Raw genomic sequence first — 12,182 nt, 5'->3', positions numbered from 1 at the left:
GCCCATAAACTTCTGTAAACGCATCTGCAATAGTGCTTTAAGCAGGTGCCATAGCCCAGGAACTTGAACCACTGAAGTGTGTACATTTTACTCTGCTATCTCTGCTAATGGTACAGCAATTTCTAAAAAAGGGTGGCAGGCACCTGAAACAGTAAACTCTTGCAATTAGTTTTATGGAGCTGTAGTGGAAAACTGGAATGTTTTGTCTTGAAAAAAAAAGAGAACTGGATTTTTCTTGGGTCTTATATGCTTTTGCATACAGTCAGAGGAAAAGCATTCCAGAAAGAAAAGGCTAGAAAGCGCCAGAAGTGGGCGGTTACCAACAGTGCCTTTTGTTTAACTTGAAATTTCACTGCTGGTGAGCACTTTATCAGTAACCATGCGCATACATCCTCCAAGAGTCAGACAGGAGTGAAAGCTCTGGAATGAAGGAATGAGGCTAAAAGATGCATGTTTTCAGAAGACTGAGTATTATTATAGTAATGTCCCCAGATAACTACTGGTGGTATTCCAGTCCAGTTTGGAAGCCCTTAGAACAGCAGAGTTTCAGTGACTATGGTGCATTCCTTTTTAGAATGAGGGAGGAAGTTTTGTCACTCTCAAGAATGTACTGTTTATTAAGTATACGGTTAGGTATGAACTAGCTTTATTTATTCATTTCTCACAAATAAATAGGAAATGTAGAAAGGCACCATGAAATGAACAGTTATAAAAATCTTTCTTGGATCTCAGAGGAAAAGATAATACTGAAAATCTCAGTGCCTTAAAATATTTTATTTATCAGGCATCATATGTGTCTCCATGTGGTGATAGGATATAGTTTAATCAGCAACTGAGGGAAGCAGTTGACTAGTAATAGAAAAGAGAGTGCTGCTGACTGTGATTATCCCCTGTGTCTAGACTGCTGACAAGCTGTGTGTTTAGAATTCTTATAACATTCTACTGTTCTCAAATTCTGAAAAGTTTATACTTCATTCATGAGTACAGAAACAGAAATCTCAAGGAAGTTTGGAGAGCCAGTTCTGTAATGAAATACAGAAACATAAAAGATGCAATTGAAATTTCACGGCTAAGCACACGGGAAATTTTCTACAAGACCTATTATACCAATGGCTATTAGGAATTAGTCCTAAATATTTCAAATACTATTTAGAAGATGTTTTTAAAAAGTCATTTCTTAATAAATAAAACATTTACTTGAAAAGTAACAGGAAACAAATGCATTCAATATTTTATATAGAATTGTCTACAAATGTGTCTAGTATGTATTCTTTTTTTGCAAAGACAGAATGTGATCTTTTCACTAAAGCTTCATGATAATGACATAAGCAGAATATCGTAAGTTTGTTTGCTCATAACAGTTACAGAAAGACAAACAAAATTAGTTAATTTTTTTTTCTGAACTACTTATTGTTGATTACCAAAGACAATAGTTTAACAGAAAGTCAGCATTAAAATTATTTTTAAAGGGAAATACTTATTTCCATTCTTCTTTTAGTTTGTGAAAATCGTAGTTTAGTTTATTATTGCTTCAGAATAGTTCTACAGAAATATAAAAGAATACAAAAGAATGCTCCTGATCATTTGATTTAATGTCAGTGTTCTTTTTTTCCTCCTCTTTTCCAAGCAACATTCTTTAGCTTAAAACAAAAAAAAAACCAAACCAAACCAAACAAACCAAAACCATTAACGAACAAACCAAAATCCGTCAAAGTTGTATTAAGGTAGCCATTATCGTAAGGAAGTACCTTGCTATGGCATCCTAGGTAATGGTATAAGCACAGTGGGTTAACAAATGCGAAGAGCAATGACATTATTTAAATAACCAGACGAGCAATTTGAGAAAGGGAAAGTCCAGATTTCTGTCAACTGCTCTCACTGAAGACAGACTGGTCATAAATTCAGAAGACCAATGTTATCAGTTTATTTTGCTCAGCCTCTGTGCAAGAAAGTTAAAATAAAAAGTGGTTGAGAAAACCTTTCTTCAGCAACTTTTCTCTATTTGCAAAATTCATTTTGTCGCTGCAGGAGTGACATGTAAGGCAAATGCTACATTGGAATTAAATTCCTAAGTTACTAAAATTGTAAGAACACAAAAAAGTTTATGTCCATGTACTTCGTTTTCCTGAACCTGCTAACTTGTTGACATCGTGATGTTGCAGATAAAAAATAAAATGGATCACAATGCACTTTGTAAAAATAAGAAAATGAATATATTCTGTGCAACTGGATTGCTTCTTCATGTTCTTAACTCACCAATGGATGGTGAATTATAAAAATGAGACTTAGCAAGTTGAATATGTCCCAAAGATAACCTCTTTCTATAGGATTTAATAATTGCTAATGGAGATATTGCTTAGTCACAAATGAGAATGATGAAAAAAAGAAAGCAGTGCACAAAAGAGTTATAGCTGTCAGTATGAAAATGAACTCATCAAATATAGAAAATTAGTGAAAAAATATGATTGTAAGAAATGGTTAGCAATACAGAAAAGCAAAAAGTAGTTTAATTTGTATATTTTACTTGTAAATCGTTGCTTGAAAATATATTATTGTAAGAGGTCACCTTACTAAATAGATGACTGTTGAGACTGGAAATTACGTTAGCTTTTCTTTGTACCTGACTATATTAATAAGTATATTTTGCATAGTAATTACCAAATAGGATAGAATGATTTCGATTTCTCTAGCTACATACAGGCCCTGTGCAATGCAAAGGAAACACTGTAATGTCAGAAAGTAATTTATCTAACAGAAATATGAGAAAATAATTTGTAATTTGTATTTTAAAATGTAAAATAATTTCTAGTTTAATGACCTGGGACTACAAGAATTTCACTAGGAAGGCTTAAAACTTCACTCAAGAAGGAATTGCATGATATCTTTCTATGAGGAAAACCAGAAGATTATTAAAACATACATTTTTAATGTATGCACTTTTAAAATTTCTTTTTTAATACAGAACCTTAAATCACAGTGAACAGGAATAAATCTATGAGACATTTCCTCAATTTTTTAAATCATAAATTTGACAACATATAATAAGCACAAAAATGATAAATGTAACTAAAATACTGGATGTTTTTTTCCTATAATTCAGTGAAACTACTAAAGGTATTTTCACTTAGGTTACTTTTCACTGTAGGTTAACTGCCTTCCAGTGATGTATCTTTTGTAAAATGTATGTAAGTTGCTCTGAATGTAAAGCCTCCTATTTATTTACATGAATACTCCAACAGATACAAAGAGCACAATAGCACTATTTGATGGAGCAAATTCTCAGCTACAAAACACTCTTTTCCAACAGTCACCACCATTAGCTGTGCATTTTCATCAGCGATGAACAAGAGTCTGCATGCCATGCTAATAACAACCTGCATCAGTGGAGGTGACCTGCTGTTGCTGTTGCCACTGTTGCATTACACCACCCATCCCCTCACTGTACCAACATCCATAAATGCTCAGCACGTGTTGATGAATGTCAGTGTGACAATCATTGTGGATGCAATTTTTTCCTCATAAGAGGAATTCAACAACATACCTTTGTTTCATATGCTCTTCCAAATCAGATGCCATTTTGTCAGACTGCCCCTCTGCTGCCATATCACCAACATCACCCTCTGATATCACTGGCCGACATAGAATCATAGAATCACACAGGTTGGAAGAGATCTTAAAGATCATTGAGTCCAACCATGACCTAACCATACTACCCTAACTAACAACCCTCCACTCAATCACATCCCTGAGCACCACATCCAACTACAACTAACTTCATTTATGTTATTCAGAAAGTTGTATTTTGTACCATATGAATTGATATAGTTCAGTCACAAGTGCAGAGCTCAATGATGAAAAAGCAGTGACAAAAACATGTTTTCATAGCTCATTAAACTAGTTTTGAATATGCTTTGAGATATACACAAGTATCATCTGCATTGTTTATTGTTATGCTTAATGTATAGCTAATGAGTCTATCAGATTTTGAAAAAATAAGTAATTTTAACAACATGTTACCTGATGGACAATTGGAGTCTACTAAACAAAGATCCTTTTCCAAAGTCTAAAAATTTAAGCAATTCTGAGCAACGATCAGAATTCTGTTTCCTGGAAAGAAGAGATTTTCTCCTATTGTCCAAATAACTGTTTGATATGAGAAAGTTATAAAATCCAGTTGTAAAAACAGTACTTGACATATTGGAGAATCTTAAAGTTGTAAAAACTCTCTTGGCTTTTTTTTTTTTCTTGCAGCTTATTTTGAATCACTGGAAGTATTCATGTAATGGCAGCAGAACTGTTTGCTTTCCCTCAAGTTTATTAACAATGTCTCTTTCTGAATACAGTTGTCTATTCATTCCTTTGGGGATAATGGCTCTGGAAGTAGCTTATTGTGGAAGAGCCCTTCTTCTCCCTAAAAATGTAAAGCAGTTGTAGCATTGTCATCACAGCAGAAATTGAGAAATTAACACTCAGTTTTAACTTCCATAGTTCTTTTTGGATGAAATGTGCTTTACTTCCAAATTACATATAGTTTTATCAGTATGTCTTATTAACCTTTATCCAATATTTTTAATGCATTTTTTGAAACAAGTGAAGGAATTTAAAGAATATGTCTGATGTTTCCTCCTGTGGGTTCTCTGAAGAACATGTTTTGGCCTGTTGGAAGAAATGTATCTGAACACCACTATGGAATGTAATACATACAAGATGTCTTTAGTAAATGAACTACACAAATGACCTGAAATTCTGGGGTGAATTATTTATTTATTTATTTATTTATTTATTTATTTATTGTAGTGATGTTATTGTCTGAGTGCAAATGAACAACAAATATTTGACCTTTTCTGATGTTTATAAACAAATACTTTCAAGAGAAAAACGTTGGCGCCATTTAAGAAGGCTTATCCTCAGGGTGAATATTTACTTATCTCAGTTTATTTGTCTCAGCTGTAACCTTGGCATTTTTTTCCCCCCAGTGTAATACTTCATTTAGATTTTTCCAGAATGTGGAAGACTTACAGTTTAACAAATCTGAATGGTAACAGACATATAAATTTCTCAGTAAATTATGTGAACCTGCAGGAAATTGCCAGTGAAGAATCAGATGTGGTGTAGTTTAGTTAACAACTTGAAAAGGTTGACTTGAAACTTGAAATTTGAAACTTGGGCTTAGCCACAGTGAACTTTTCCAAGAAGAGATTATTTACATAATAACATGGACTCTGGAATATCTCATGGTCTTCTCAGTTGTATTTTGAAAGGTCTCTCCTTTTTTCCTCCTTTTTCTTTTGTCTTAAACATATTAGGATGATCAGCCTTCTAATGAGCTGAAGGCTTTGTAAACAAAAATTTGTGTGGCTATTATTTTTGCTAGAAGTCACTGTGAATAAATTTGAATTTCAAGACATTCTCTTGCTCTTAAAGATTTTCCAACTGAAGTTGTCGCTTGGTTTTATTTGCCCAGTTCTGAGTACTTTCTCATGACTTCCTCCTATATCTTGTGGACACAAAGAAATCTAAGGGGCCTGATGGGATTTATCCTAGGTGCACTAAGTGCTACCTTATGCCACTGTGAGACCTCACTCAATTATTTTTCAATGGTCTTGGGAATCTGAGAAGCTCCCAGTTGATTGGAAATTGGCAAACATCTCAATTTTCAAGAAGGGTGAGAAAGAAGACGTTGGTAATTACAGGCCTGTCAGCCTCAATTCGGTGCCTGGCAAAACTGCAGACTTGATTATTGGAGGAGTTACTGGAAAACACCCAAAAGACAATGCACTCATTGGCCACAGCCAACACAGGTTCACAATGGGAAAGTAGTGTTTAATGAACTTAATCTCTTTTTATGACAGATTAACCATCTAGTTGACTGAGGGAAGCCATTTGATGAAATCTTTTGGATTTCAGCGAAGGTTTCAGTACTGTGTCTCACAGTATCTTTTTGGACAAAACGTACAGCATACAGCTAGACAAAGACATAATGCAATAGTTGAACCATTGTCTGGTGGATCAGGCTCAAAGTGGGGTTACATTAAGATGGTGGCCAGTCACTAGTGGGGTTCCACAGGGCTCAATTTCAGGGCTCTTTAATGTTTCCACAAATAACTTGGGTATAGATCTTGAAAGTATACTATGTAAGTATGCAGGAGATGCTAAACTGGAACAAACTCTTGACTCTTGACTCCCAGAAGAGTTGAGAGGCCTTGCAGAGAGATCTTGACAAATTAGAAGGCTGGATGATCATCAACCACATGAAGTCAAACAAGATCAAGTGCTCAATTCTGCATGTGGGACAGGGCAACCCTGGAGGATGAGAGGCTGGAGAGCAGTCCAGTGGAAAGGGATCTAGAGATTCTGATTGATGACAAGTTGAATATGTCAGTAGTGTGTCTTGGCAGCCAACAGAACCATCCATTCTCTGGGGTGAATCAGGCACAGCATCGCTAGCCAGATGAGGGAAGGAATTGACCGCTCTGCACTGATGCAGCCTTTCCTCAAGCACTGTGTGCAGTCTGGGACATCGCAGTCTAAGGACATAAAACTATTAGGAAGCATCCAAAGGAGGGCTACAGACACAGTGAAGGGACAGAGGGCAAGATGTATGAGAAGTAGCTAAGGTCCCTTGGTTTGTTCAGTCCAGAGAAGAGGAGGCTGAGCAGAGGCCTCATGGTGGCTCCTCACATGGGGAAGGGAGTGGAAGGACAGTGCTGAGCAGTGCTCTGTGGTAACAGAGACAGGGCCTGAGGGAATGGCATGGAGCAGCGTCAAGGGAAGTTCAGGTTGGGTGTTAGGAAAGTGTTCTACACTGAGATAATAGCTGGGTACTGGAACAGGCTCCCTAAGGAAGTGGCTATGGCACCAAGTTTGCTGGAGTTCAAGTATTTGGAGAATGCTATCAGAAATTTAGTTTCATATAAGGTTGGAAAAGGCCTCCAAGGTCATCAAGTCCAACCGTCCACTTACCACTACCATTTCCCCACTAAAACATGTCCTTTGGTACAACATCTAAACATTTCTTGAACACTTTCAGGGTGGTAACTCAATCACCTCCCTGGGCAACAGGTTCCAGTGCCTTGCCACTCTTGGAGAGGAAATTTTTCCTAATATCCACACTGAACCTCCCCTGGCAGAACTAGAGCTCATTTTCTCTAGTCATATCACTAGTTACACAGGAGAAGCTTGAATTTTGAGTGGTTCTGTATGGAGTCAGGAGATGGACTCAGTCCTCATGGGTACCTTCGAACTTGGGATGTTATATGATTCTAAGATCAATATCTCATCTCTTGTATAAACATAGCTAAGAAAATATTGAGCTGTTTGTATAATAGTGTGGCATGTAACTACCAAAACACATGAAAATCGAAGTAATTAACGAATGCAGAATTCAGTCACAATCCATTGCTAGATGCCATGGTCTTACACGATGATATAATTAACTTCCATGACCTAGTGGAATAATTTCATACAGATTTTCTCCAGATGTTGGTATACATGAGGAAGAGAGAAAGGATGCCTTTTTGTTTGTTTGCTTGCTTGCTTGCTTGAGTGCTACAGATCATAGTATATACACATATATATTCTTCAAAGAAGGCAGGCAGGAAGGAAGAGAGAAGAAAAAGGAAGGGAGAGAGGAAGAGGAGGAAGAGAAGGAAGCTTAGTTTACCTCTTCCGCCCTTTTCACCAGGGAAGGCATGGTTCTCAAAATCTGAATGAAGGAGCCACTGATAGGAATTTCTAAGAGTTTGTCTAATGGGATGATAAATACAGATAGAGACAATTTGATACTTCCAGTGTATACAATTCTATACCAGTGTAGCAGAACCTTCTCACTGAGACATTCCCTATCATAGAGTGATTAGAAATCACTTATCCATTCCCTATTTTATGTGAGGTGCATCTGTTCCTTCCAGACATTACCTGTAATGTCTGTAGGCTGTAAGGCTGTGAAGAGCAGATGGATGAAGGGTGAAAACTAAAAGGGAACAGTAGATAACAACAGATAGCAGTGCTGAAAGTAGAGCTTCCAGGCATTTATTTTTTCTATCCATCCATTTACTCCATCCCTTATTGTATTTGCCCTCTGTCACAGATGCAAAGTGCCTTCCTTTCTCTCTTCCCACTTCTTCATTCTCTAATATCTCTTCCAACAATCTTTTGCATGTGTTCATTCCTTAGCTGTGCTAAAACTAAAACTAAAAATCCCTAAGTGCTATCTATATTCAGGGTCTGCATGGCTTGTAAGCCCTGAATCAAGTGTTACCAAAGCTTGTTTTTCTTTTATCACAATCAGTTCCATTGTTCAGAAGATAGACTTCATTATTTCAACTATATGTCAAAAAAATACCATTTTCCTGACAATACCTATGAAACCTATCTGTTATACAACTGTACAGTTTATTGCTTGGGAATGAAATATCATGGGCTGGTAAGAACAAGTATTCGGAACTGTTCATCAGGCTTCTCCTTGTGCAACTGGGTTACCATAGAATGCAGACTGGATTTAGTCCTTCCATGGTTAGACTAGATTAAAACTAGATTCCTAGTTTCCATTCATCAGAAATACACTGGACAGAAGTAAAGCTGAAATCATTTCATATTACTTCTATTCTAATGTTTTGCAAAAATACCTTAAAAAAAGTACCTTAAGATTTTATTTACAAAAATAACACTTGAATCCTGAATCAAGGCTGTGGCAAGAACATAGTCTCCAGAAATGGGTATAAGCACTTGTTTTATTTGCTATAACCAATCTGAAATATATATATAATAATTTACATTTTCCATAATTTCAAAAAGCATATAATATTAAAATCAAAACAAAATTGTAAATAGTGAGCTGTTGTGAAAGTACTTAATAAATCTTAGTCCTGGACTCCAGTACCTCACTGCCCTATCTACCATATTGTGATGGGTTCGCCTTGGCCAGCAGCCAGCCACACACTCAGCCCCTCTCTCCACCTTCTCAATAGGACAGGGGGAGAAAATTGCATGAGAAAGCTTGTCGGTCATGATAAAGACAGTGAAATTGTTTACCAGTTACTGTCAGAAGTAAAACAGACTTGACTTGGGGAGCATTCGTTTAATTTATTGCCAGTTAAAATAAATTTAGGTAGCATGAAATAAAAACAAAAATTTAAACAATACCTTCCCCCTCTCCTTCCTCAACCCAAAAAGAGCCTAAAGTTCCTATGTTGTAATAATTCATGTATTTTCCTTTATTCTTTTCTTTCTGATAAAAATGGTGAAATGTTAGTTCCTTCTACTACACTTTCTATTGTGTTATTTTGTTGTATTACAAGCTGACATTTAAATATTTTCCTGATGCAGTTCACAGTCTAAGTCACGATACTGAAATATTAAAATATATATATTTTCAAATGTGCCTCATTTATTTCAAAAAGAAGTGAACAATAAGAATTCTGAAAAAATATATATATTTCATTATATTACATTTCTTCACAGGGAGAGAGTAGGGACAGGTTTCTAAGGAAGTTCTTTCTTTTGCAAAAATGCCCCTCTTGGTGCAGGAAAAACAGACCATGCAGAAAATCTGTCAGTATGACAAAGACATTTTGCTGTCATTCAACAGAATATTCTAAATGGTTGTAACATCTTTGAACACATTGATGCTTTATTTTGCATTTTCACATTAGCAGCTCTCAGTGAGTTCTTCTCCCAGTCTGGAAACACACCTGGGATTGCCCTGACCCAAATGCAACACCTTGCACTTGGCATTGTTGAATCTAATTAGGTTACTGTGTGCTCGCTTCTCAAGCTTGTCCAGGTCTCTTTGGACAGCATCCCTTTCTTCTGTTGTATCAACTGCACCACTCAGCTTGGTGTCCTCTGCAAACTTGCTGAGGATGCACTCAATTCCACTGCTCATGTCATCGATAAGATGTTAAAAAGCAGTGATCTCAAGATGGACTCCTGGTGGACTCCACTCATCACTGGCCATCATCTGGACATAAAGCTTTTGATAACAACTCTCTGGCTATGACTATTCAACTAATTCTTTATCCAATGAACAGTCCACCCTTCAAATCCATTTCTCATTAATTTAGAGATAAGGATGTGGTGAGGGACCATGTTGATGGCCTTGCAGAAGTCCAGGTAGACAACATCAGTTTCCCTTCCTTTGTCCACTGATGCTGTCAGTCTACTGTAGAAGGCCACCAGATTGGTCAGGCATGATCTGCCTTTGGTGAAGCCATGATGGCTGTCTTGAATAAGTCTTGTATTCCCACAGATAACCTCCTTGTCACGCATGTGCCTTAACATAGCTTTGAGCAAGATCTGCTACATGATCTTCGCAGGCATGGAGGTGATGCTCACTGGCCTGCAGTTCCTCACGTCTTCTTTTCTCACTTTCTTAAAAACATGAGTGATGTTTCCCCTTTTCCAGACACTGGGGGTGTCACCTGACAGCCATGACTTTTCAAAAATGATGGAGAGTAATCAAGAAGAGTACATAATTTTCAGTGTATTGCTGTCAGCTAGTGAAATACTACTTTTTGTACATGAATAACAGATAGGGAAGTATTTCACATTTGGATCGTTCATTATTAAAAACAGATGGGGCCAACAACACAAATAACTGTCCAAAATATCACTAGAATATTTGATACATTTTTAAAGAATGAATCTCTTTAAGCATCTTTAACCATATCTTTTTGCCACATTGTTTTTTAGTCTTTTTCTTCCAGACTACAACACACTTTCATTTTTCTAAATAGTTTGCATTCTGTCCAGTCTCAAATGCTTCTCTTCTGTTCCTCTGCAGGGATCCTATGTTCTCCTGCCTTCTGCTTTTCCTCCTTTTTTTTATTCCATATCCTTGTAAATGTCTTTATTCCAACTCTTTGTATTATAAACTTAAAATATGCAACCAAGTCTCTCTTCTTTGTTGTTAGGGACCTCCCCCCCACTATCACATTTCCTCAAAACTTGACTCACAAAATTGTACTTTGAAATTGCACTGGAATCTTGTCAGACATCTCACTATTAGGGACAAAGTACTAAAGGTAGGACACTAAACAGGTGAAAAGTAAACTCCTTTCAATTTACTGAAATTTTTAGGCATGATTTCTCTCAACTCTCCTTGTAGTTCTGCCTCACTTACAAGTCTTATGGTAACATACAGATCATATACTTCCCAAATGAGGCAATGGGGGAAGTGCTGTTCCTGTCTCAGTTTACCTAACTTTAAGTGTTAAAGCTCCTCTGGTATCACTTTTGCTTTACTCTTTCCCAGTTTGTTTGTGGTTTTCACTTCTCTCTGAAACATGAAACTGTCAAAGGTTTCTCTAATCAATTATGAAAAGAACAGGTTCACTTTCTCTCACTCTTTTTTGTCATCCAATAGTGAAAATACCTACCACGTGGCAAACCTGTAATCCACAGCAAAGGCACCAGAGCAACATCAGAAAACCCATGAAATTTTATCTTATTCCCATTGCAATGGTAAGAACTGGAACTGCTATACAATAATAATCAAAAAGACTTGCTGCTCCTTGCCCAGGAAAGCCACCTACCTGTTACTAAGGGGCAGAAGGTTTGCTTGTTTCAAGTTTTGCTTGGATGAATAATTTTCTTCTGCTGTGCAATGTTTTTAGTTACCTTGCTCCGTCTGCCTTTTAACTGTCATCTTCCAGGTGCTCAAAAATATTTCAGTAGCTGGAGGAGTTCTGGTATTCAACTCTACCGTTCTTTTTCCACTATGGAACAGCACCATGGATTTGTTTTCCTTGCTTATTTGTTAGTTCATCCTTAGTGATAAGAGTGTTTCCCTAGAATTAAGCAGCCAAACGTTTTGGGGCTCATCTCCCTTTCAGGAGGATCCCTGTACAATCACTTGTCTCCAGGCCACACACACGTGTATGCGCTCTTGAGGTACCTCGGGCAACCTGAGAGAGAACTGTTCCCACCTAAATATGGTACGTGCGGAAGTAAACTATCTCTACCTGTTAGCTGAACTATGACAGCGGTGAAGCTCACGAACCGTTTCAGCACAGCCTCCCCTGAACGCGCCGGGAGCGCTGCCTGTGCTGCCCAAAGACAGACGGCAAGAAAGCCCGAGCTCACCGCCGCCACCCGCGAGGTGAGGAGGTGCGGGGCGGACCCGACGGCTCCGCGTGAGGCGCTGCCATGGCGGCCTGCCCGCCGGGAGCCGTTACCAGGGC

The 12,182-nt window shown here is 37.5% G+C and overlaps 1 long non-coding RNA gene across 1 annotated transcript; it reads right to left on the bottom strand.

Moving 5' to 3' along the window:
- Positions 1-753: 753 nt before the first annotated feature.
- LOC121109324 lies at positions 754-12,182 on the bottom strand. The gene is made up of 2 exons (XR_005848691.2): positions 4,018-12,182; positions 754-1,022 (listed from the first exon to the last, which is right to left on the bottom strand). It is a non-coding gene; the product is annotated as an uncharacterized LOC121109324 (long non-coding RNA).

Source organism: Gallus gallus, chromosome 1 (assembly GCF_016699485.2).
Source record: "Gallus gallus isolate bGalGal1 chromosome 1, bGalGal1.mat.broiler.GRCg7b, whole genome shotgun sequence".
In the NCBI taxonomy this organism is placed as follows: Eukaryota; Metazoa; Chordata; class Aves; order Galliformes; family Phasianidae; genus Gallus; species Gallus gallus.
Note: the sequence above shows the minus strand (reverse complement) of the source record. Positions and strands in the feature narration are given on the sequence as shown.